Below are 21,087 nucleotides of genomic sequence, written 5' to 3' on the forward strand. Positions count from 1 at the left end.
ATGTGTAGTTAATATTCTGCATCCTTCTCCGGAAATGACAAATGCCCTGAAAACTTTGCAAATAGAATTGCTAATGAAAAAGAAAAATGTTGATATTAATTAAATGGTGATTAAAAATTTATCTTCTTTAAACCTAAAAAAAAGTGCAGCTTTCATATATCAGTTGTCATATAAATAAATCCCTTGCACTAAAATCCCTTGTGGAGACCTAAATAAATACTAATTTGAGAAACCTAAATATCTTTCGGAAGAGCTGAATGTACTCTTTCCCTTCCCTTCGTGCCCATCTCTGTACTGTTTCTTTGTGCACGAATCCTTTAAAAAGGGGCCATGAGTTGTCTCTGCAATACAGCCTGTTTGTATTAACCATAGCTGTAGTCGACGTAGTCGGACTTCAAGGTAAACAAAACAAAGCAAAGCTGAATAGGTAGACTCTAAACTCATTGGTTGATATTTCATATGAGTTAAGGTTTTCCCTGTAAAGGCAATTTTCATCCCAAAAGCGGTGTTTAGTTTTGCTTGAGACAAAATTGGACCTTTCAGATAACCCCCATCATCTTTTGGTAAACAGGGTTGAAAGTACTTAATGAGAGGTCAGGTGGGGTCTATATTTGAAAAGTTCTCCCCATAAGCATCTGCCCTTTTCGATTCAATTCTTTTCCATTGTACTGTGTTCCTATCTCCTTGTATCAGGTGAGGTCAGCTTGCCACTTGATAGAGGTCAGAGGTGATCCAGTGCACTTATCCTGTGAATACAAATGCTTGTGTACACATGTACATACTATACATGCCTGATTTCTACAATTCACACGTAAGCGTATTCTCCAAATAAAATTGTATATAATGTAAAGTTTATGTTAAAAAATTAAAAGGTGATGATGGTATTAACACATGGAAAACCCATTCTGGTTATTGATGGGACTATATTTATGGAGAGAGGGCACTATATTTTTTTAAATCTCAGTTCTAGGGAGGTTGACAGAGCCAAATAGGATTTGGGTGTTGGTATACTTGGCCCCTTCATATATATATATATATATATATATATATATATATATATATATATATATCTGGGGTTAGGGTATGGAATATATTCTGCTTACTTTTGCTTCTAAAGACAATGCTGAAATGATCATGTGTGTAATTTCTGTAAACCCATCAAAGAGTACATTTCCTGTCAAATTCCTTTTCCTCTTCCCCCACCCGCACTCTTTCTATGCCCATAAATATTCTCAGTAGAGTATCAGCTAACAGTGCCTGCCCAGAAGGGTCTTAGAAAATCAGAACTTACAGAACGACACCAAAATTTGGAGGAAAGGGGAAGGGAGATGAGAAAACTAAGAGGAAATGAAGTTCCCAAAGGGGCAGTAATCTAGACGATCGTAAGGTTGACAGTATCAAAGCCAGGTCTAGAACCCACGACTTCATGGGCCAGTTGCTCACTTGGTTTTGTTTGCCAAGCATACTCATTTCTAGGTTTCTCTCAAGAGTGTTCTCCTGAGTGCCTCTGGGAGAAGGGAGCTTCTTGGGACGGCTCCGTCTTTCTTTGCCTCTTGCCTTATATAGACCCAAGCATCCCCTCTTTGAATTTGGTTTTCCTTTAAGCTTCCCAACGTTCCGTGCCCCAGAGTCCTGGAAGAGACAAAACATTTTTTCAAGGGCCTATTCCCTGGGAAGGGTCAACAATGGGGATAGTTTAAAACCTCAAACCAAAGATGGAAGTTGGCAGTGGTCACTGAGATGATAGAGTTCTGTTTCTCATGAGCCAAGGATGAACAAAGGAAACTCATCATCTGATAGGACGTGACTGAGTACCCTTTTAAGGCCGATTTGGGATGGGGGAGCTGCAAAGGGAATAGAAAATATAGTCGCTTCCTGTAAATAACTTACAGCCTAGAAATTGAGTTCCCTAGTACAAAATATAACCGAGGACCTATGAAATGCAAACACAGGGTAAATGTAAAAACTAGAAATGATAAAGATAAACTTCTTGCCAGGAAATAAAAATGCATCTGATTCCACGATCAAACAAACAAAAAAGCCCACCCCTAGACCTGCAAGGAACTTTGGAGACTATTAATTGGTGCGCCTGGCGATACCCTTGATTATTTTAACCTTCTAAGATGGTATTTAGAAAACCTAGGAGCATCTAAACAGGTGAGCAAACTTGCCCTTCTACATTTCGCGAAGACAGGCTTAGACCTGCTTCTACCCAGTTCTCCGGCCCTTGCCAAATCATGCCTCCTTCCAGCTCTGCTTTATGACATGTGCTTCAAGGAAAGGTTGAACAATATATATATATATCCTCAAAGGATTAGAAAAGAGACCATGATGTGAAAAGACTACTTCTTGAAAGCTTTGTTGTTGGGTTTTGTTTTTGATTCATGAAGAACACTGTTGCGAGTTCAAGGCCTAAGTGCATGAGGGGAGGGAGTCGGGAGAATTCCTTGTTGAGTCCCAAGTGCCTACGGTTGTGGCTGAAGAAGGAGACGCCTCAGGTGCCCTCTAGAGAAAATGGAGCGAGGAGGTGACCAAAGAAATCAACGTGTATTTCAGGAAGATGGCGGGGTGGGGAGGGAGCTTATTTTTTCTCTGTCCATCCTATTCTTGCACTACTGGAATGTTCAGAGTCTTTGCTTATCCCAAGTACACACCTTGGGTCAGCAGCTGAATTTGGAAATATCAAAATATATCGACGATGTGTGTGGACAACATTCTAGGCATATCCTAGAGTGCAGTTCTAAAAATAACCTTGGGATGTACATCGGATTGCTTCCGCTTTAGATCAGGACAGGAGACTCAGGTTGGTCTGAGCTCATCAGCAACAGGAATTTGCTAATAAGTCTCTCACGTGAGGCATATTCTTAAAGTGCCTGATCTCCTCCAGGGAGCTCAGAAAGGAAGTCAGAAAGAGAGAGATGCTGTTTTGAGGTTCCTTGGATTCTCTCTTGAGTTTCGGCCTCTGTGGTGAGGAAGTTAGTTACTGTCCTCCCCTCGTCATCTAGTTTGCGGTGCATGGGGCACCCCTGAGGATCTCATCTCTGTTCTCAGTCCTTCCTGAGACTTGAATGCTGTTTGTATCTCTCTCCCCCCTGTATTCTTGCACTCAGAGTTTACTTTTCTGGTTCCTGGAGAGTTCTTTTCTCTACTTAGCATGTGCCTAATGGTAAATATCCCCTTCCTCTTTTTCTCAGTAGAGTCAGGGCTAACTCCATTAAACATATGCAAATAGTATGCTCTCACGTGTGTGAACACACGCGTGCATGCACACACACACACACACGCATACACAAACACACACTGCCTTGTGGTCCCCAATCAAAGCTCTCCTAAATATTTTGGCCCATTTTCAAAAAGGTCATGCTCTTTACAAGTGACTGTCCCTTCCATTTCATCTATATGTTTGGTTATTTTTGCCAAGCAGACAGAATGAGGGTCGAGGTCCAACGGGGAATAGGAAATAAAGAGTTTTGCAGTCATTATCGAGAGCTTTGGTAGTCACAGTGACTGAGGGCCAGCTAGTGAGACTGTCTTTCCTTCGTGGTCCAATCTGTTCTATTATTGTCGTTACTGTTGTTTTTCAAATCATCTTAGAGTTACTTTCTTGGTCACTGGCATCAAGATAACTATTGAATCAGTGAATGCTTGTTCAGTTGTCTCATTAAAGAGTGTAGAACTGGAGTATTTCCATTAGGCGTCCTAAGAGTCCAGAATAACGTAATGCTGGATGCATTGTGCTGGCAATGACACTGAGCCCGCGCATTCTTTTCTCGAAGCCCTCTCCCACGGTCTAAGCCACACTTCTCTCTCCTGGCTTTGATTTACTGTGAGGGGGCGTACCTTAGGTCCATTTTATAGATGCGGAAACTATCTGGAATCTGAAGGAATGTTTTTCTAGAAGGTTCCGTAAATCAATCCTCCTTGAATGGTCAGTTCACCTAAGGTGCAGCCTTGTTCTCGTCCCTGAGAAATTCTCTAGCCATTTACATCTTTCACGCTGGCAGTAAAAAGTCTCTTAAGACAGACAGGGTATTATTATTTAATAGCTACTTGGAGACCCTGTTGTTGGTTCTACAGCATACGACCACATTCTCCCAGGGATGCTGATTTGTACAGAAACCAGAACACTTGAAAGAACAATTTGGCCAGTGGTAGTTCTTCCCTGGGACCGTATTTCAAAGCACACAACTCTCGTGGGAGCAGGAACCAAATTGTTTAAAATGGAGTCATTTCTCAGATTAACTTCCTCAAATAAAATGTCAGTAGTATGCAGAACACAAACAAGGCCAGCCTAAGGTTATCGCTCATAAACCGCTTCTGTGTCCTACATCCATGAAACAATGAGTTTGCACTTTTGCAATTCTAGAACATTCCTCATTAGCTGTAGCCCTAGGTCACCACCTCTTCCAGTTAATTCTCTCTCACACCTTTGGAAAGGATTTTAGATATGAGCCTTCAAAAGGGTGTTAACACGTAGCCAATACCACAGTTGCCTTTTAAATTAATAAGGTTAATTGTTCCCCAGCAAACCTAAGTTTGTCTTTCACATTTTAAATACTTCTCATTGATCTGACATTTTGCTGTTTTAAGCTTTTAAAGGGCTCTAATCAAAGACTATTGATAGCTGAGCAAATAGTGACGGTCCAGATATATTAAAATGTCGGTTTTTCCATGGAAACAATCATAGCCTTTTGAATTCATTAAGGTTTTTATATGAGCTATCTAAAACTTACTGAATTATTTTTATTCTCAGTTAAGCTAATTCAAACAAATGAACAGTGTTGACTTCTGAACCCTGTTTTATTTTTCAAAAAATCTTAAATGTATTAGGTTTGTAGACGGCTTTGGGGCACCATGACCCCTAAGGAAATGTTCCAGTTTAGATTCAGATGGCTATTTTGGGGTCAAATTTGGGTGGTCATCTTTGAAAATTCCGATGGATTGGGGAAGATGCACTTGTGACACTTGTGACATTCCTGTTCCCAAATTTTTCACTGGAAGAGGATGTCAATTGCCTACTTTTCTTTTTCAAATAAGAGGTTAGGGCAAAATAACATTTTCACAGACAATCCAGTGAACTCCTTGAAAAACTATTACATGGCTAGATGGAGCGCAGATGGCTTCTAAGCCTGAGAGTCCCCAAAGATTTCTTTATCAGTTGTTTTTGACTATGAATCTTAATCTCGTTAATTTCCCTGCTAAAACAAAGTTAGTTTGTTACTTGGATTATTTAGTCAGGATAATTCAATGTCATTTATCATGACAGAAGTCTGTGTGTATGTGTTTATGTATAGTATATATATTTCAAGCTGAAGATTCAGAAAGAATTCAGTGAGTTAATTGGTAGCTTCACAAAGAAGTAGATCGTTAAAATCGTAAATAATGGCTTTCTCAGACAGAAAAAGAGGGTAATTATTCATCTTTCACTCCTGTTAGAAGACTTGTCACATGAGACATAAACTGGTCATTACCCAGGAGAAAGAAATTGAACGAAAGCAGCTCGAAAGGTCCGTGTCTGAGTCCATTTTAACCCATCACGGATGGGATTGAACTCCATCTAGAGGGTTTCCATTCACAGCTACATTCAAACACAGCCCAAAACCCCCAGCAGAACTAGCTTGATCTCTTGGATGGTGGAGCCCAAAGCAAGCTGTGTGCTCGACTCAGTGGTTTCCATTTGGGAATAGAGGTTCACTTACCAGTCACAGCAGCTTGTTCCTGTCATGTTTTAATCCACTGCATGAGGAAGTGCTACTAACTGTATTAACTATTTCCAAGCATAGCTACAAAATTACAACGTTTGCTTAACACCTTTCTACAATAGAGGAAGTATATACTATGGGTGTCTTCTTGTAGTATGTTCTTTTATTTTTGTTCAATGTGTTATCAACTGTGTTAAGGAATGGGGTTTGAAATGTGTGTTAAACTGATATGTATATAACTCCCAAGGCAACGAACGTGCCCAGGCATATGGTGTAAAAATGTAAATACAGGAAAATTTCATTTTTCTAATAAAGATAATTTCTGCCAATTGATATGAAAACGACAACTGGAGTTGTGGTGTTTGTTGCCATCATCACTGCCGTGGTGGGCATCACGGATATTTCAGGCAGGCTTCGTATTTGTACAAAGGGAGATTCACTTGACTCCCCCGCTTTGTGCACTGAACGGGTGTAGAGGGAAACGTGGGATGGAGAAAAACCCACGGCTTGGCCTCAGGATTTTAGCTGCACTTTGCCCCCGGCCCTTCCCTGGACCTCCCCTTCCTGCGCAGCTCCCACACTTGCAGTCTCGACTCTGAGCATGTTGAACTTTATTTGCCAAGCCCTGTGAGTTATGACGCTGGACATAAGTGATGGTCAAAGACCTCCCCTCCTTTGTGTGTTCCAGGAAACCGTTTACTGCAAAGAAACACCCTTCTGTATGTGACTTCGGTACGACTCACGAATATCCCCCTCGTATACCTATGTCAAGGCCAGACATAGACGCCACCCCCAATTCCCTTTTTTTTTTTTTTTTGCCTCATTAATGATTAGCTGAACTTCTTGTCCCCACTGATCAAGGGGAGCAAAATGCTTGTTGACCAAACGTTGGTAAAGCTTCTCTCCTTGTTCTGCTTCCTGCCTTTGGCCGGTGCCAGCACACAGGGTCTCCTTAGCAGCCTCTCCTAGCGATAGGCAGGTCTCAGATGCTCTGATCTACTGTCCAGGCGTGCCACTCCCCTTCATCTCACGTCCCCTCATCCTGTTCTTTCTAGCTTTGTTTGCTCCTCCCTATAAAAAAAAACCTTTTCACCTAACCCGAGAGATACTGGGTGCCAGCGTTCTCTCTGTCCCAGTAGCCCCCACTCCCCTATTGCCATAGTGTCTTTCTCCCCCTTGAAATAATTTTCCTGAACAAAACCTCTCCTTCCTAAATCCAGGTTTGATTGTTATTTGACAACCCCGGTCCCCAGATCAAGTGACATTTCGAAAATCGAAATCTGACCATGTTCCACTCCACGTCTCCTTTGCTTAAAGCCTTCAGCTTTAAACACTAACCCACAGGAACAGCCTGGTGTCCATGGCCCAGCACACAAAGCTTTCCAACCCCCACCATCCCCCGTCCTACCCCGAACCTTCTGCTGTAGCAGAGATCTTTCTGTTCCTCTGCAAAGACACCAGAAGCTCACACTCCCATGCCTTCGCTCACACTCTTCTTGCCTCCAGGAGAGCTGGTCTCCCCTTCGTCTCCTTGTCAACTCTTCATCGTCTTTTAAGATGTATCATCAGTAGAAACCTCTTCTTAGTCTTTAGCAGCAGAGTTAACAGCTGACGTCTTCATGACCCAGCCCCTTGTCCGCACTCTGTCAAGTAAGTTAGCAGACTCTCCCGGATGTGGTGTGTGCGCTCTCTCTGCTTAGAATGGGAGTTTTTCCAGGGCAGGGGCCATATCAATTTTCACCTTTAAATCCTAGCACCCCAGCCAGCATCTGACACAATGTGGGCCTTTACTAAACATTTTTAGATGGATAGAAGGGTGGCTATTTGGAAGGATGGATGGCTGATGGGTGGGTGGATGGCTGGATGGGCAGAGAGATGGGGTGCTTTGAATCTGTTGTTGGTTTACCTCTCTCTCTACCTTACCTACCATATCCCACCCGGTCCTTTGACTTTAAATGCCACTGACTACCCCCAAACTTTTATATTTGGGTCTAACCTCCCCTATAAGCTCTAGAACACATATACAAATCTACATTTTATAGCTCCACCTAGAGATGTTAAAGACATCCAAAACCTACTGTCTTAAAAAGTATCTGGACCACCCCAAACGCACCCCTAATCTGACCTTCCCCAAGGTTTCCTATCTCAAGAAACGGCACCACGACTGACCTGATTTCTCAGGCCAAATATCTATTCGTCACCCTTCACTCGTCTTCCCCTCCTCACATCCAACCCATTGGCTAGCTCTGTCTCTATGGTGCTTAAAATACATTCAGAGCCACTTGCTTCTCAGCACTTCTACACCTGTCACCAGTCCGTCACCTCCCATTTATACTGCTGCAATAGCTTTCTAACCCATCCACCTGGTTTTCCTCTTGCCTCCACGTTCTATCCATTCTTCAGACAGAAGTCAGGGTACTCTTTTAAAGACATTAATTAAATCATATCCCTTCCCTGCGCTCAAGCCATCACTACCTTTCCATTATGATCAGAATAAACTCAAAATTCTTCCCATTCTAACTCCAAATCCCACAAGTAACTCTTACACCACAGTACACTCCCAAGAAAAAGGATAAATTTTCCCCGTTTCACTTGCCTCATTCCTTGTCTTTCAGGTCTCTCCTCAACCCCAGCTTTTTCTTTCATTTTTTGTAGCAGCTGAAGATGGGCCATTTCCAACACATTTTCCATTAACTGAAGTGGCACTAAATACCATCACTGCTATGAAACTAATCGGCAATTTGTGAGATGCCTTTACGTCTACGTAGCCCCACTTGGGCACATAATTATTTCCTAATTAGAAGAAATTTATACTTGGGACTTGGGACCTTTGCTTCTGCCGGGACGTGGCTATCCAGAATGGTTCATTTCTTCTCTGCTCCCCCAAGATTCTGCTGGCTGAAGCCAGATGACCAGACAGCCGACAGATTAATTAACAGAGAGTTCTGGTCCTGTGAGAGAGAAAAGCTCTCACCAGTCACATTTGCTATAATCCCGAGGATAAAACTAAAAATGTTTCTCTTGGAAGACTCTGTAGTCTTCTGCTAGTAAAGGAGTGATTGGGGTCATATACCCTCTTTTCCAAGAGTTCTGATGAAATTTGTCCAAGTTCTTCATTAACCCATCTTGGTAAAGAACCCTATAAAAATCGTTAAAGCACTTCTTTGCAGCAGGAATTATAATCTCCCTTTCACATATTTGGAAACCAACGGTCAGAGAGCTGAAGCGACCCAGGTGTCTCTGAAACAGAGGTCAGGGGTTAGCACGTGTCAGCTGGACTCCATATCCCGTGATCTTCCTTCTCTGTTGCCATGCTCGCTGATACCTGGATTCCAATGGCGTACAGGCAGGAAGTGGCCTGAGCCACTGTAAATGCTCCGTAAATGTTTTTTAAATAAATATGTAGCAGAGAGGAGCCAGGAAGTCTCATTTTCTTGGACAGTCACTGCACCTTTCTGATTGTTCTCATAGTCTTCTTAGGCATATATGTAACATGGATTTTACAGATATGCTCCAACTTGGTCCTCTTCATAGGCTTGTGCAGAGGCATGGTGAATCATACAATACGAAAGATAATTCGTTTTGTTCTTTATTTAAAAAAAAAAAGATTTTATTGGGGAAGGGGAATAGGACTTTTATTGGGGAACAGTGTGTACTTCCAGGACTTTTTCCAAGTCAAGTTGTTGTCCTTTCAGTCTTAGTTGTGGAGAGCGCAGCTCAGCTCCAGGTCCAGTTGCCGTTGCTAGTTGCAGGGGGCACAGCCCACCATCCCTTGCGGGAGTTGAGGAGTTGAACTGGCAACCTTGTGGTTGAGAGGATGCGCTCCAACCAACTGAGCCATCAGGGAGGCAGCTCAGCTCAAGGTGCCGTGTTCCATCTTAGTTGCAGGGGGCGCTGTCCACCATCCCTTGCGGGACTTGAGGAATCAAACCTGCAACCTTGTGGTTGAGAGTCCACTGGCCCATGTGGGAATCGAACCAGCAGCCTTCAGAGTTAGGAGCATGGAGCTCCAACCGCCTGAGTCACCGGGCTGGCCCTGTACTTTTTTTTCAGTTCCAAACTTAGAAGTTGTGCTCAGGGTATGTCCAAAGGAAAACAGCTTCGTTATGGCTGGAAGTCCATGCTATCTACCCCAGCTTTACTGGGGACAGAGAGTGTCTTTTCCTGGAAGTGAGAATGGTTTGTGAATTAGAGGTCACAGATCAGGCTTTTCTCCTCAGGAAGCAGGTAGAAAAGTGGCCACAGGCTTGTTTCTGAGCTCTCCAGGGTACTGAAAGTTCTAGGGCTGTATGTGCAAAGACTTCACTACTCTCCTAAGACATCAGATAGAAACGAGTCCACATTTCTGCTTCCGGAATCTCCATGGTGCTAAAATTTCTAGGTATGTGTATGCAAAGCTTTATACACTCTGGTTCAGCAAAAACTTGCCTTCAACCTACATGCTGGCAGAAGCCAAGAGCAGACGGTGCTGTGACTTTCCATTTGAAATTCTTTGTTTTGTCTTGAGGAAGTGTCCAACTCTCTTCCATTCCCCACCACCCGCTGACATGCCAAGGGGCTTCAGAAGTGTTCTCTTTCTTTCTCTTGCCTGTCTCTCACTTTGTCTCTGTTAATGCCCGAGGAAGAAACAGCAGCTTTGTCCTTCTTAACTCAGCAGTGCTACTGGCAGCCCCGTGTTCTAACAGATAGCCTTCTCCTCTTTCATTTTTTCCCATAAGAAATCCTGGTCACTGTTTCAGAGACTGGGGTCCCAGGAACTAGAGGCATCAATTATGCTCACTGCTTTGGTTACACGTGTTTGCTTGGGGCCTTTCATGAAAACAAGAGCCAAGAGACAGAAGGAAGAGAAGGTCATTGCCTATCAAATGACACCCAGATCTCACTCTGTCTCCCCCATCACCAAGCACGGTGGACTTGAGAGCTTATAATACTGTGGCTCAAGAAGCTGATGACCTGTGGCCTCCCCAGCATGCTCAGAATAATGTAAAGATGTCAGGGTCCAGTTTGGTGCGTGGAACCACAGCACATTTTATTGACTTCAAAATGTACCAACACCGTCAGAACAAGAAATATGGTGACACAGGCCTGTTTCAGTGCCATCACAAGAGGCTTCATAATGCAGGGCACCTCGAATCCACTATTATGGGTTAAACCGCAAACCACAGTCAACATCGTTCCCAATACTCTCCCATCATCTTAACATCTCACATTCCATCGTAAGCTGCAGGGGAGAGTCATTGACAGGAAGAAGTGTGAGCAGTGATATTGTCTTCAGACCTGGAAAGCACTTCACTGCTTTGGGGCATTTTTGGTATATTTGTCCAGAAGAGAGAAACCTCAGGGTCATAAAGCTCACATTTACTCATCAAAGATGAAGTAAAAACTATGACATAGAAACACATACGCGGCTGTCTCTTGCATATCTTGAAGGCACTGCAAACTCAATATATTCAAAACAAGATGCGGCCTCCTCCCCCTGCCATCAGCACTTGCTTCCTTCAGCACAGAGCATCGTCGGCTCCCACTCACCAGGCCCAAATCCTGACACGTTCTGTGACTCCTCTCTCTCCCCTCCCCCAGTTTTAGTGACTTCCCATCTGTATCCTCCTCCAGGCTTCCTACTCCCCACCCCCACTCCCCGGTTGCCGTGTCCCATCTCCTCCTCCGTGGCTTATTGTGACAGTCTAGTAACAGGTCTCTCTGCCTCCAGTATTGACCCACCTTTCCTTGTTTCTCCACATACCTGCCACAGTAATTGTTCTAAAATAAAATTCAAACCATGTCATCCACAACTGAAAGTCTTTTAATGGCTCCCCAATGCCTAGACTATAAAGACCACGGTCTTTGACATGTCTCGCAAGGATTTTTCTGGTCTCTTCTTGTTGTCACTGGTTCTTTCATTTGGGATGTATTTCTTTGTTTCCTCATTTTGGCTGCCTCTCCGTTTGTTTTTATATATTAGGTAGATCTGCTACATTCCCCAGTATTGGCTGGGTGGCCTTATGTAGTAAGTGTCCTGTGGGGCCCAGTGACACAATCTCCCTGGTCACCTGCTCTAGGTGCTCCAGGAGTGTCCCTTGTGTGAGTTGTATGTTTCCTCCTGTTATAGTTGAGCCTTGATTGCTATTGGCACATCAGTGGGTGGGATTGACCCTCAGGCTAATTGGCTGTGGGGTTTAGCCACAGCTCACAGGCTTCTGTGCAGGGGTCTTAACCCACTGAGTGGGATTTGCCCCAGTGGCTCTGGTGCCTAATGAGACTGCCCTTTGTGTGTGCTGCTTGTGGGGCTAAGTGGGCAGTGCTCTGCCTTATTCTGAAGTGAACTTCCAAATCTATGGGTTCTGGGGCGTCTTGTGAGGTGCTCTGGTGCAGGCCCAGGTCACCCACTGCCTGTGACCAGCTGGGGGCTACCTGGAAGGAGCTACAAAGTGATCCCCAGTTGTTCGCTGCCTGTGTTAACTCTGGAGGCATGTGGGAGAGGCCATGCTGCAAACTGAGGACGTCTGCCAACAGTACCAAGCTTGGGGTAGCTCCGCAAAAAGCCAGGACACCCAAGGCCTGCTGCCACTTGCCAGCTTCCATAAGGTTCAGCCACTGATAGAGCCTCATGTGGTACGGAAGTTGGGTGAGGCAGGGTCTCAGGGAATCACTAGAGTGGGAAGAGTTTAGAGTGGGAAGAGTTGTGGTCACCAGGTGGTTTGGTGCCAGTGCAGAGCCTGGAGCTACTCAGCAAAAGTCTCAGAGCTCACTGAGCTCAGTCGCTGTCTGCCTGCCTGCGGTTTGTCGGACTCTGATAGTTTTCCAAGAGTGCGATATGGGCCGGGTTGGCTGCTCCTGGAGAAAGTGCCTCCAGCATTAGGGGAGTTGGGTGGGGCGGGGCCCTGTGAGTCAGCAAAGCGGAGCTGTGGAACTCACCGGCCAATCAGATTCAGATTTGGCCGTAAGCGTAGGGGGCGGGCTCAACACAGGAAAGATGGCGTCTGCCTGCCCGCTGCTCGGGAAGGCCTCCCACAGGGAAAATGCTGACTGTCCTCCGGTTCTTATTCCGAAGCCACACAACTCAGCCTGCCCCCACCGCATGTCTCCAACACCCCGCAACTTACGGTCCCTACGCTGGAGCCCAAGGTGAGTGCCTGGGAGTGAGAGAGTTTGTGCGCGAGTCATTTAAGAGGACATCTTGGTTTCCCGCCGCCTTCCGACCCACCTGGGTGATTGGAATCCCCACTGATTATCGCAGCCAGATGTTGTGAGGGCTCCTCTTCCCGGCACCAGTACCCTGGGCTGGGGAGGCCAGGCTGGTGTGGGACTGGGGTCCCTCACTCCTCTGCAGGAACGTCTGTGGCCGAGAGCCATTTCAGTTCTCAGCCGCCACCTGGAGGTTTGGGGTTAACCAGTTCCACGTCTCTGCCTCTCCTACCAGTCTCGATGTGGCTTCTTCTTTATATCCTTGGTTATAAAACTTCTGTTCAGCCAGACTTCAGATAATTCTCCACGTTGACTGTTCTATAATTTAGTTGTAATTTTGCTTTGTTCACGGAAGGGAGCAGGCACAGTGTTTACCTACCCCGCCATCTTGGATGTGATCCCCAGTCTCCTTTTCATAGTGGTGACTTCTTGAAATTCTGTACCTTAAACAGCGTAGGCCAAATGTTTCTGGGGTGGTTGCCTTGGCCAGAGTCAGGGTGCCCTTACCTTTGGGGCAGCCACAAAGCTGAGTCTACCAGGGCCAGATGGAGTGTGTGGGACCTGCTCAAGGTGAGATGCCGCAGTAAGTCAAAGATGGGTCAGAAGGACTCTTGTCAGTTTTCTGCTCCTGTCTGGCCTTGTGACACACATGAGGATGAGTCGAAGGGAAGGTGACATACACAAAACCCCAACTCCACCTCCTGACTTTACTCTGCGGCTATTTTTGGAATAGGTGCCCTAGATTTACTCCATGTCACCACAAAAACTGTCACGTTAGAGCAGGTGAGGGAGACAGAATCAGATTTCCAGTTTAAAGGGCCACCAGTGGTTGTGTAACTCAATTCGATGAGCAGGTCTATATGTTTCCCTAACTGGTTGTCTAGCTTAGATGTGGTCAGCCTCAGTGACGGAGTGTTAAGACTCCCTTAGCTCTATTGAGACAAACCAACTTCTGTATAAGTTACCCGCGTGCCTTCATCTTGTCTTCTGGACTCATCGAGAATAAATTCAGTTTCCTTTCGATGATGATGATGATGATGATGGTAATAAAAACTGACATTTCTGAAGGACTATGTGTCAGACACAGGACAAGGTACTTTACTTGCATTATGTGTTTCAGTCCTAAAATAACCGTCTGAGGTTGGTACTGTTATTATCCCTAGTTTACAGATGAGGAATGTGAAGCAAGTATCAGAAAATAAATATCAAGCTCCACCAAGTCTTTAGTTTTCAAGGCTAAACATCCTCTCATTTTATCAGCTTTTTCTCTTTTGTCTTGAGAGACAGTACAGTATGATGGGAAAAGCAGAACCATTTGAGTCAGACTGACCCAAATTAAAATTTCTTCTGTCTCTTGAGTTGCACCACCTTCAACAAATCACTTAAATATCTGAGCTGTCATCCCCTTGTCAGCAGATTGACATATTATAAGATAAGGAGAAGTAGAGACTATGTGTGTTAAGAACCCAGCAAATGCTTGGTACAAAATAAATGCTCAGACACTGTTTTACGTTTCCCTGTCGGTATCCTGGACTCCATCAAGACATGGTGGAGTCTGTCAACTCCTTGAATGTATGACATGCAGAATTACGTGTGTCATACGAGGTCTCACAATTAAGTTCATGAACTCATCCTAGAAAAAAGTGCTACACACCTCATTGCTGAATATCACTACGGTCACCTTTGAAGTACTCCCCTTGGGAAGCTCTATGCACCGATGCCAGCGCCTAGTCCACCCTTCAAAGCAGTTTTGGAACTCTTTTTCTGGAATGGCCATCAGAGCTGTCGTCATATTACCCTTGATGTCCTGAATGTCATCAAAATGTCTTCCTTTCAAAATTTCCTTTATCTTTGGGCAAAGAAAGAAGTCATTGGGGGCCAGATCAGGTGAGTAGGGAGGGTGTTCCAATACAGTTACTTGTTTACTGGCTAAAAACTCCCTCACAGACAGTGCCGTGTGAGCTGGTGCATTGTCGTGATGCAAGAGCCATGAATTGTTAGTGAAAAGTTCAGGTCGTCTAACTTTTTCACGCAGCCTTTTCAGCACTTCCGAATAGTCAACTTGGTTCACTGTTTGTCCAGTTGGTACGAATTCATACTGAATAATCCCTCTGATATCAAAAAAGGTTAGCACAGCGTTGCAACAATTTCGCAAACTTAATTGTCCAACCTCGTACTCTAGGTATCTTCTGATAGTCTCAGAAGAGACAAAAATATGTGTTCCCTCTTACTGGGGGTGGGGGGGACAATCTGAGATAATGTGAGTCTTTTCGGTGACCATGTCACACAGATGATTCAGACCGTATCTCCCAATGACTGAGACCCCCAAGTCCTTCTTGCCCGTGTGCTTTGATTAAAAATAACATCCCTCTCACATTCTTGGACAGTAGATATTTGGGGCCCAATGGCAAGAATTTATGCTTATCCCAGTTAAACTATAACCTATGCAGTCAATTTAGATCAGAAGCTGTTGTCAGATGTCTCCCTCTTTCTTTCTTTTTGGACCAGCCTTGGGTTGGGTGAACAACTCACTGTGCCCTTGATCCAATGAGCAAACATTTAATCTTCCTTCTCCCTCTCCTCCAGGGCTAATTCATCATGAAATCCTCTCTGTTTTGTCTCCTCGGCGTGTTTTTTTTAATTATCACCGCTGTAGTCCAGTCCTCTGTCACCTCATCCTGGACAATGACAGAATTCTCCTAACATTGGTCTCCCCGCTTCTTCTTCTCTGACCTCTTCGACCTATAACTTCACTAAGCAGCCAGTGTGAACTTCCAAAACACGGCAAATCATGTGTCCTCCCCATTCAAAAAACTTCCTGGGTGTCCATGGTTCTTAAGTTAAAGTTGAAAACCTCTAACATGGCCCAGAGGCATTTTATGGTCCATCTCTACCTATCCCTCCAGTGCCCTCTCGTACTGCGCTGCCTCCAAATCCCTGAGCTCTAGCTTGAGCCAGCTGCACTCAGACCTGAGCGTTCTCCGTGCTCTGTCCTCTGCCGGGAGCACCCACCCCCTCCCTTTGCCGGGTTAATGTCTCCACCTCCTTCAGACCTCTGCATGGTCAGGAGAATGGACTCTGAAGCCAGCTGCCTGGTCCCGCTCTGCCATTTGCTCGCTGTGTGACCTTGGGCAACTAAAGCACTTAACCTTTCTGTGTCTCAGTTTCCTTATGTCTAAAATGGGCATAATAGTAGCAATATGTCATAGGGCTGCTGTGAGAATAACATGTAAAGCATGATACAAAAACTCAGTGCCTGGCACATAGTAATGTCATAAAAGCATTCATAATTATTATTACACAGTGATGGTTATAATTACTCAGGAGAGCCTACTCTGAGCCTCAGACTAGGTCAGGGAACCAGACTGTGTGTGTGTGTGTGTGTGTGTGTGTGTGTGTGTGTGTGTGTATGCATGTGTTTATAAAATAGGGCCCCTATGCTTTCCCGGTGTAGAAATTATCTCCCTTGTAATTTTGCATTTATTTGGTGATTGCTTGCGTTTATACCAGCCTTTTCCACTAAGCCGTGAGCTCCATAAGGGCAGATAGTGAGCCGCCGTTTACTCAACACCTGTACTCACTTCAGTGTCCGGCCCAGTTGATGGCACTTCCGTCTCGGAGCTCCGTCAGTATTAGGCGGATGTGTGAATGTGTGCTGCTGAACACAGCTGGCACGTCCTCAGGCTGGTTTGCTTCTTCGATCTGTCTCGTCACCACCTACCCACTCCCTCCCTAGAATACTGTCAGCTCCAAGTCCTCGTGGTGGATGGGTTACTAGTTTCCCGTCACATGTCCAAGGTTATGGGTGTAACAAAAAGAACACTGGCCTCTATTAGGGAAGGCTTCGATTAAATCCCACATCAGGCACCTGTCTCTTTGCATCCTCAGCTCAATCCTTTATCCTCTTGGAGCTTCGATTGGGGTAAGTTGGGAAAAGAGAGGAAGGGAGAAAGATAATATTAGCACCTCCTTAAATAATAAGATGGTCTTTAAATAAGACGGTAAAAACTGACATTTATGGTGTAGTCACCACATTGTAACTGAAATCCTTTTTTTTTTTTTTTTTTTTTTTAATTTACTGGGGTGACAATTGTTAGTAAAGTTACATAGATTTCAGGTGTACAATTCTGTAATACATCATCTATAAATCCCATTGTGTGTTCATCACCCAGAGTCAGTTCTCCTTCCATCACCATATATTTGATCCCCCTTACCCTCATCTCCCACCCCCACCCCCTACCCCCCTTGAAATTCTTATTCTTTTACACAATTGTCCCACTTAATCCTCACCACGAAGCTCTAAGGCAGGTGGCGTCGTTTCCCCCGTGTTATGAGGGGGGACATGGAAACCTGGAGTGCTCAGTACTTGCCCCAGGTCACCTAGGACATGGAAAAGACCCCAGGAACCCACCTGTGTGGGCCGAGACTCTGAGCCCTTCATCATCTTGCTGTCGGCCTCGTGCACAATATGTAAGAAGTGCCTGGTGCGGGTGACATGTTCGAAGTACTGGTTAAGGGAGGTTGACGTTGCAGATGGCCTGTGAGAGAGACAGAGACAGAGAGAGATCTGCTACGTGCAAACGTTTATTCTCCTCTGTCTCCTAAGCTTCCCCCAAAACACCCACTGACATCGGCTCAAGATCACCTACTGATGTCGTCAACTACCCAATAAGCATCAGGGTCTCGTCAAAAGAGAGACTTTCTAAGAATAGCACGTATTTTCTCCTCACCACTGGCTAATATTGTCTCCCATCCACACAATCTAATCAGAAGTTTTGCTGATTTGAAAGCAAATACAATAAGAATAAGAACATCATTTGTTAGCATGCAGCTTAGAAAGTGGATCTTCCCAAACAGTCTTATTTGTTTTCCACATGAGAAGTTTGGAGATTGCTCACATGAGCTGGGTATTACTCGGAGGCAGGAAAATAGAGGGAAATCGGAACTCAAAGAAACCCCACAGAGAGTTATCAGTGATCTGCCTTTTGCTGCTGGAAGTTTGGAATGAAATTAGGGAAGGATGTGGTAATGAATCAAGGAATTGCAGAGCTGGGGGACATAGGCTGGGAGACCAGGGAGGGCTCGGAGAGGAAAAGCTGGCCCCAGCCAGCTGTCATGTGCCGTGGCCTTAGGATGTACCCAGGGGATTAGCTCACATCATTTCCAATCCTCACCAAAACCTTGGGGTATGACATTGTCCTATTTTACGAATAAGGGAGGTGGGGTAACTTGCCCAAAGTTACAACATTGTAAAGGCAGAATTCAAATAGCAGTGTCCCCAAGATCAGTGTCCATTGCGTGTGTGTACAGAGCACAAAAGTCTCCCTCTCCTTTTCTCCCCGTTTTCTTACCCCCCTCCCCGCCGGGTTCTTCGTCCCCACTCAGTCTCATGGTATCAGCACACGCTGTAAGCTGACAACTCTCAAACTCCTGTTTTTTTTGTGGAGACCTCCCTTGAGAGCTTCAGACTTGTACTTTTCATTTCCCTGCTTGACATTTCCATCTGGGTATCTAACAGTTATCTTCGACTTAACAGTCCCCAAACTAAAACCTTGATCTTGTCCCAAAGCCCATTTACTCATCCTGCAACAGAGCTTAGTATCATTGTCTTTCAAGCTCAATATAGACAGCAGGAAGCCATTCTTATCACTTGGATGGGATAAAACAGAGTCCAAAACTCGGAGGAAGAACTTGGGGAGGGGAACCTGCCTTCCCCTGGTGCGGGGTCTGTTGTGAGCACCCCTGGATTCCTTGCTCCCAGATTCAATGCATAATCACAAATATTCACGTGGATGGATACACACTTTCCAGAGCTTACATTCTTTTTGTTCCAGAAAGGGGGTGGAGGGACTTGATCAGAATCTCCCAGGCAGAAAACCATGGCGACCATCGTCTGGTTCTAATAACGGTTTGATGGTTCAGTGTCTCAGATGACCAAAGCCAAATTGAGCCTGAGCACGTTCATTTCTATCAAGCCGTGTGTCAGACACATTGTTTGATAGGAATAATTGCTCTGCAAGCCATTCCCAGCATGATTCCACACAGGTAAAGTGTTTTTGGTGGTGATCGGGAATGCCGAGCCCATCTCCTCAGGTGTGTTTGCTGCCTAGCGGGTGAAGTGGAAGGTTAGCCAACCCTCTAGCACATGTTCCTGTGCCTGTACACTCACCAGAGAGCCCCATGAAAAACCACAAATTATATCTGGCCAGGTGTTTTCCCAGCTCCTTCAGATAGCCTTGGCTCTGAGGCTGGGCTCCTTGAATCGTCAGCCTCCGGCTCTCTGGGTGGAGATGTGCAACGTCCAAAGGACCATTGCCTTTAGAGTCAGACATTTGAGTCTGAATCTTGGCTCTGCTTCTTTCTAGCTGTGTGACCTTGAAGAAATTGCTGAACCTCTCTGAGCTCTGTGTATCAATGTGTAGCAGGAAAAAGTGTCCTTGCCGTCCTTCAAGAACCAGATGTGTTAGGTGTCACTTCCCGAGCCCATGTAGTGTCAGAGGAGCCCAGGTTCTGTGAGTCTAAGAACAAATAAAGTTGCGTGGCTGAGCTACAAATAAAGTTATACTCTTCGTTATTTTTTTTGGGTGGGGGAGATATTTATACAATGGTGTAATATATCTTCTACTGATAATTAGTTAGAAACACAGATGTTTAAAGAAGAAAATGAAAATCACCTGTAATCTAACCAGCCACTGCTTATATGTTGGGGTGGTTCCTATCTGACACGTTTCTATAAAGACGTGAAGTGAAAATATTATTTTAAGATCTGGCCATGAATTTCTTTCAGTGTCTGAATGAATATGTGGGAGAGCCATTTGGTGTAGAAGATGGTGTGGCTCAGAGACAGACAGGGAGGGAGGGAAGGAGGGAGGGCTGCTCCTTGTGTAGGAGGGAAAGGTCCACCAAGCTCTTGGGAGGGCGGGTACAGGAGAGGAGACAGGAGTCACCAAGATGGTGTCAGGCTAACAGAAATTTTCTGGGGAGAGAACGGACATTTAAAAAAAAAAAGGATACGCATGTTACTCCATTTAAAGTTGTTTGAACAGTTGTATGTACTTGTATTCAGTCAATTTTATTACATTCACAAATGCTGTGTGTGTGTGTGTGTGTGTGTGTGTGTGTGTGTGTGTGTGTGTGTGTGTTTGGCTTTGTACTTCAGGAAGATCTGAAGCTCACTCTGGTTCAGTAAAGGCTGGAACAGAGGCATCCTGAGAGAATCAGGGTCCTGAGGGCAGAGGTGACCGCCAGACCCCTTGAATTCGGGCTGGCCTCGGGGTTTGCTTTAGTCAGTCGCATGCATGGAAGTAACAACATGTGCCTGGTCTGAGCCAAGCTCCCAAACGGCCTCGTGTGCTTCTGCTGTTATGCTTGGAAAGGTACTGCCGTGTGAACAAGCCCAGGCTAGCCTGCTGAGTGATGAGTGACATGTGACCCAAGCACTCTCCCCGCCCAGCCAACAGCCAGGCACCGCACCAGGCACATGAGTGAGGTCCTCCTAGATCAGCCTGCCCCGGCCAACCAGCCCGCTGCCCACAGCGGTATGTGCGAGATCCGTCAAAATCACCTGAAGGCATTAACATAGAACTGACTCTGGGTGGTGAACACACAATGGGATTTATAGATGATGTAGTACAGAATTGTACACCTGAAATCTATGTAACTTTACTAACAATTGTCACCCCAATAAATTTAAAAAATAAATTAAAAAAAAAAAAGAATGAGAATACACCAAAAATAAAATAAAAATAAAAAAAATAAAGAGAAAGCAAGCCTGAGAGACACTTAGGTGGCTGAGAGAACAAAGTAAAACCATTTCCTTCTCATTCCCGCATCTTATTTTGAGCCTCACGTCTGAAGGCTGAGGCTTCCTAGCCAATCAGGCTTAGCCTATCGATCAAAATGACCAATATTTCAAACTGGCCCCCACCAACCCACAAACTTCCATTTTCCCGAATAAAGCCCTCATTCACATCAGCCCCAAGAATGGAAGTCTGTATGCTTTCCAGTCCCAGTGAGCCAATGTCTTAAAAAATAGGTACATATTTAGGGTTTCCGAAAGAGGTAACAAGCAGTTGCTAATAATTATTGCAGCCATTAAAGTTGGAGCCAGCACAATGAATGCGACTGTTGAATTTTGATAATACCAGAAAGATAATTTCAGCTTAGAGCAAGGGTGTCTGCCAAGACAGGCTCAACAATC

This window comes from Rhinolophus sinicus, chromosome 10 (genome assembly GCF_057876585.1).
Source record: "Rhinolophus sinicus isolate RSI-liver-muscle chromosome 10, RSI-T2T, whole genome shotgun sequence".
NCBI classification, from domain to species: domain Eukaryota; kingdom Metazoa; phylum Chordata; class Mammalia; order Chiroptera; family Rhinolophidae; genus Rhinolophus; species Rhinolophus sinicus.